This window comes from Chrysochloris asiatica, unplaced genomic scaffold (assembly GCF_000296735.1).
Source record: "Chrysochloris asiatica unplaced genomic scaffold, ChrAsi1.0 scaffold00307, whole genome shotgun sequence".
Lineage (NCBI taxonomy): Eukaryota > Metazoa > Chordata > Mammalia > Afrosoricida > Chrysochloridae > Chrysochloris > Chrysochloris asiatica.
The window spans coordinates 779,555-785,554 of NW_006408825.1; the positions used below are offsets into that span (position 1 = coordinate 779,555).

Below are 6,000 nucleotides of genomic sequence, written 5' to 3' on the forward strand. Positions count from 1 at the left end.
CGAAAATTACTTTTAAAAAAACAAAAAACCAGAATTCTGTGAGACTTGAAGAACAAACACATTTATACTGTTGGTTCATTTCAGAATTACTAATTGAAAAAAGAAGTATATGCCTAACAAATGGATCGAACGTGCTGCTGTAATTGTTGTTGTTGGGTACCATTGAGTCAGTTCCAACTCCTGACCCCATTCTCAGCAGAACGAAATGCTGCCCAGTCCTCGCCATCCTAACAAGTTTGGTCATGTTTAAATCCATTGTAGCCACAGTGTCAGTCCATCTCATTGAAGGTCTTCCTCTTTTTTACTGACCCTCCACTTTACCAAGTATGATGGCCCTCTCCAGAGACTGACCCTTTATAACAACATGTTCAAAGTATAAGAGATGAAATCTCACCATACACCCTTCTAAGGAGTGTTGTAGCTAGCCCTTGTTCAAGACTGATTTGGTTGTTCTTTTGGCAGCCATGGTACTTTTAATGTTCTCTACCAACATCCTAATGCAAACGCAGTGATTCTTCTATGGTCTTTCATTCACCATCCACCATTCACAGGCATAGGAAGCAAGTGTTAATCCACAAAGCACAGTTTTGTTCTTTAACACTTTTAAAAGGTCATTTGCAGCAGATTTGCCAAATGTAATGTATTACATTGGATTTCTTCACTGCTTTTTTCATGACTTTTGATTGTGACTCCAAGTAAAATGAAGTCTTTAACACCTTCAGTCTTTTTCTCCATTGAACATTAAGTTTTTTTATTGGTCCAGTTATGAAGATTGGAATTTTCTTTGTATTGAAGTACAATCATCCTAAAGGCTATAGTCACTTCTCTTTATCAGTAACTATCTTCACAGAAGATAGAAGGAGCTCTGGTAGCGTTGTTGTTGTTGTCAGGTGCCATCTAGTCTAAACCGACTCATAGCAACCCCCTGCACAGCAGAACGAAACAATGTCCAATCCTGGGTCAACCTCATTACCGCTGCCACACTTGAGTCCATCAATGATGCCACCTGGCTGATCCATCTCATTGGGGATCTTCCTCTTTTTCTCTGACCCTCCATCTTACCCAGCATGACATCCTTCTCCAGTGACGGTTCCCTCCTGACAATATGTCCAAAGTATGAGAGCCGAAGTTTGGCCATCTTGGCCTCAAAGGAACACTCTGGCTGCAACTCTTCCAAAACAGATCTATTGGTTCTTTTGGCAGTCCATGGCACTTTTAATATTCCTCTCCAACACCACAATTCAAATGCATCAATTCTTCTACAATCTTACTTATTCACTGTCAAGCTTTCGCATCCATATGAGGTTACTGAAAATACCATGGCTTGGGTCAGGCGCACCTTAGTCCTCAAACTGATATCTTTGCTCTTTAACACTTTAAAAAGTTCCTGTGCAGCAGATTTGCCCAGTGCAATACGTCGTTTGATCTCTTGACTGACGCTTCCGTGAATGTTGATAGTTGATCCAAGAAGAATGAAGTCCTTGACAACTTCAATCTTTCCTCCGTTGATAAGAATGTTGTTTATTGGTCCAGTGGTGAGGATTTTTGTTTTCTTGACATTGAGATGTAATCCATACCGAAGGCTGTGCTCTTTGATTTTCATCAGTACATGTTTTAAGTCCTCTTCACTTTCAGCAAGCAAGGTTGTATCATCTGCATATCACAGGTTGTTAATGAGTCTTCCTCCAATCCTGATGCTACATTTTTCTTCATAGAACCCAGCTTCTCGGATTATTTGCTCAGCATACAGGTTGAATAAGTATGGTGAAAGAACACAACTTTGTCGTACACCTTTCCCAATTTTAAACCATTCAGTGTTCCCATGCTCTGTTCGAACAACTGCCTCTTGGTCCAGGTACAGATTCCTCATGAGTACAATAAAGTGTTCTGGAATACTCATACTTCTCAATGTTGTCCATTGCTTGTAATGATTAACACAATTGAAAGCCTTTGCATAGTCAATAAAGCACAGGTAAACATCATTCTGATATTCTCTGCTTTCAGCCAAGATCCGTCACACATCAGCAATGATATCTCTTGTTCCACGGCCTCTTCTTAATCCGGCTTGAACCTCTGAAAGTTCTTTGTCTGATAATTTCCGCATTCCGTTGAATTATCTCTCTTTGGAATGGGCACAAATATGGATCTCTTCCAATCTGGTAGCATAGTGGTTATGAATCAGGCTGTGAACCGCAAGGTCAGCAATTCAAAACTTCCAGCTGTTCCATGGGAGAAAGATAAGGCGTTCTGCTCCCATAAAGATTTACAGCCTCGGAAACCCTGTACAGGGTCGCTGTGAGTCGGAACCGACTCCATGGCACACAGCCACCACCGCCATCTTCACAGAAGATTGCATCATCTTTTTCCTATTGAGTAACCACTTTTATCCTTTGATGGTTTGATTAATCCATTGTTGTGTGCCGTGGTGTCATTCTTGACTCATAGCAACCCTGAATAGCATTTCCAAGGCTATAAATCTTTATGGGAGCAGAAAGCCTCATCTTTCTCCTGGGAGGTGGCTGGTGGATTCGAACTGCTGCCCTTGCAGTTAGTTGTCCAGTGCATAGCCCATGACACTGCAGGTCTCCTTAGACTATAGTGCACGCATGATTTTTACATGCATTTTGTTAAGTGCCATCAAGTCGGTTCCAACTCATAGCGGCCCTGGATAAGGTTCCCAAGAGGCGCTGGTGAGTTTGAATCTCCGACCTTGTGGTTGAATCTCCGACCTTGCAGTCCTGTGCTTTATCCCAGAGCACCACATCAGAACTCCTTATTGAACTTGTTGTTAGATGGCATTGATTTGATTCCAACCTATAGCGACCCTGTATACAGTTTCCGAGGAACTGCTGGTAAGCTTAAACTGCTGACCTTGTAGTTCAAACCAACTTTGCAGTCCAGCCATTAACCCACAACACCAAACTAGGACTCCTTTATGCACTAGGAAACTAAAAACCATTCATACATCTTGCTTTATTGCAATATTTGTTTTTGTTGTGTTAGTGGTCTAGAGGTGAACCAGAAGCAATCCCAGAGTGGGCCTGTCCTGGGAAACTGGCCCGTGCATGCTGAGGGCAGAGTTGAATGTTTTGGAGAATTGTCTATTCTGGGCATACACTGGACGCATTTATTTGCTAAGGGAAATGGTGTGGTTTGATGTGCAGAGCCCTGTGACTAAGGTTCCAGGCAGAGAACAGTACTCCCATGGTCTGCTGGGAACTGAGAGCATCACGTGATCTGTCTCACCTAGTTCTCCCATCTGCCCAGAGCCAGACCAGCACTGTGAGGTCCTTGCAAGTACACACTCAGTTGTATTATATGAGCTGAACACGCCTCCTCTATAAAATCTGCTGAAATAGTAAAGTTACATTATCATTGCAGATCAATAAGATTAAAGTTAACATCTTGTCTGTCTCAGAGTGATCCATGATTCGTCATTCTGTCTCCTTAATTTATGAATCCATTCTGTGGCTATAGCTGCATTCTATAGCAAGGCACTGTGTGCTGGCTTTGGTGGTGGCGTGCTGTTGACTAGGTTCCAACTCAGAGCAACCTTGTGTAGGATTTCTGAAGCTGTAAATCTTGATGGAAACAGAAAGCTGTATGTATCTTTCTCCTGTGAAGTGGATGGTTGATTCGAACTGCTAACCTTATGCTAAACAGCCCAACCCATAACCTGCTACATTACCAGGACTCCTGAAAGCACTGTGTTGTTGTTGGTGTTGTTGTTGTTAAGTGTCATCGAGTTCATTCCTAATCATAATGACCCTTCATAGCATTTCAGAGGAGCAGCTGGTGAGTGTGAACTGCTGACCTTGTGGTTCAAACTGACCTTGCAGTCCATTGCTTATCCTAAAGCACCACACTGTGTAGAATCCGATAAAGAGACTAGGGACTCATGCCCGTCAAAGCATCTCAATTGTTAGTTTCCATCCAATTAGCTCTGACTCATGGCAACCCAGTGGACAACAGAGTGAACTGGTTTTCTTTGTTGGTGGTGCACTCAAGTCCACTTCTGTGACCACTGTGTATTTTGAGTGACTTCCAGCTTAGGAAGGTCATCTTCCAGCACTATACTGAAAACAGTTCTGTTGTGATCCATAGACTTTTCCTTGACTTTTGGAAGGAGAGCACCGGGCTTCATTCTTCCGAGTCTGTCTTGTCTAGAGACTCTATTATGGTGGCATAGTTTCCAGAATCACAGCAACACACAAGCTTTTACAATAGAGTAAACTGACTGATGGGTGATGGTCCAAAGACTAATAGAAAATAGAAAATATACATGTCATAAGGGAATCAAGCAGAGAGATATAGGCACTGAGAAAAACCCCAGAAGTGTACATCAGGGAAATCTTCATAAAAGAAGCAGAAATTACTCCCAAACCAACTCGCTAGCTTGATGTTGCCACTCAGTTCAACCCTATGTTACATGTCCATTCAAGCATTGGAGGGTGATGTGTGCACCCAAAGGTTCATGGCTTGTTTCTAAGTTAACCTGGGCACCTTCAGCCAAGACAGTGAGGCATGAAGAAATTCTGAAGCTTTGTGCAATACTGCCTCAGGTGACTCCTTAAAGACCACTGGTCATCCCACTTTCTGGAAGCTCTGGCAGATTACAGGGCCAATTCCGATCAATAGTATTTACTGTGATTCTACTTATGATTTCTTAAAAGATGCTTATGCATCCAAAAGTTTTGGATTTAATTTTCCCTTTACAAAATTCCTGGCCTATATACATGCATGCACATGCACACCCCCCCCCCCCAACATCCTGGTGTTCAGAGACTTGACCAAGAGCTCCAAGGACAGACGATTTGAACAGATCCTATGTGACATGCACTGAATCAGGTGTTTTATAAAAATTAGAAATTTTGATATCCTGTTTGATAGATGAGGAAACCAAGGCTTGAGAAATTAAGTAAATTACCCAATATCAACCCACTTGGAAATGGCAGAACTACAATTCTGGCCACAGCTTGCCCACTTCCGCTGTCCAGCTCTTTCCAGGTTATCTGAACTCCTCTGGTACCTCAAGTACTGGGCCATACCAACGTCCACTTCTCAGGGAGGATGAGGCATGCTTGTCAGGGAGCCTGCTGTGACTCTGGACTTTTAGGTCCAGCTGAGTTCACCATCCTGACCCAAGGGTGACATCTGCCATCCATGGGAGAGTGAGCTATGTGGTTCCCTTCAGGAGACTTATTGAGCGTTAATTACCAATGCAGTCTATAAAGATGTGTAGCTGTACATTATTCTGGATACATTGTTGTTGTTGTTAAGTACCATGGAGTCGGTTCTGACTCATAGTGATCCTGCACCGGGTTGCCGAGGCTATAAATCTTTACTGGAGCAGATGGCCTCTTAGTAATGAATAAATACCTCTTCATGTAAGAGACTCACTTAAGGAAGTGCTGTGGGAGACATGAAAAACATCTGACTTTGTTTATAACTATCAAATACGAAATCATCTGCAGTTATGTTGCATTTGGATATTTGAATCAGTGCGTCAGCAGGAAAGTTGTCTGATATTCATTCAACAAGCCTGAGTAAAGAGCTTGTTAAGGCCCAGTGAGAGCACAGGTCCTGGGGTTGTAAGGATGTGCAACTCTGTCACTTAGAAACATATAATCTAGTGGAGAAGTCAGAGAGAAAACGTATGCATCTTTTAACATCTGGGGTTTCTTAGATATCCCTTGTTGTTGTTGTTAAGTGCCTTCGAGTCGGAGCCGACCCATAGCGACCCTGTATAGGGTTTCCGAGGCTGTAAATCTTTACGGGAGCAGAAAGCCTCATCTTTCTCCCATGGAGCAGCTGGTAGTTTCGAACTGCTAACCTTGCGGTTCACAGCCCGATTCGTAACCACTACGTTACCAGAGCTCCTTTAATGCTAATATATAGAACTTGCTTATTTTTTATAAAATGCATTTGTTATTTGGTGAAAAAACTAGAGTAGACACTGTAACCAAGTTCTGAAATATTGTAACTTGAATATTTTTAGAT

At 42.4% G+C, this 6,000-nt stretch overlaps 1 protein-coding gene across 1 annotated transcript in view; it reads left to right on the plus strand.

Moving 5' to 3' along the window:
- Nucleotides 1-6,000, plus strand: part of ADAMTS16 (ADAM metallopeptidase with thrombospondin type 1 motif, 16) — a 253,436-nt gene that overhangs the window by 87,190 nt on the left and 160,246 nt on the right. The window lies entirely within an intron of this gene.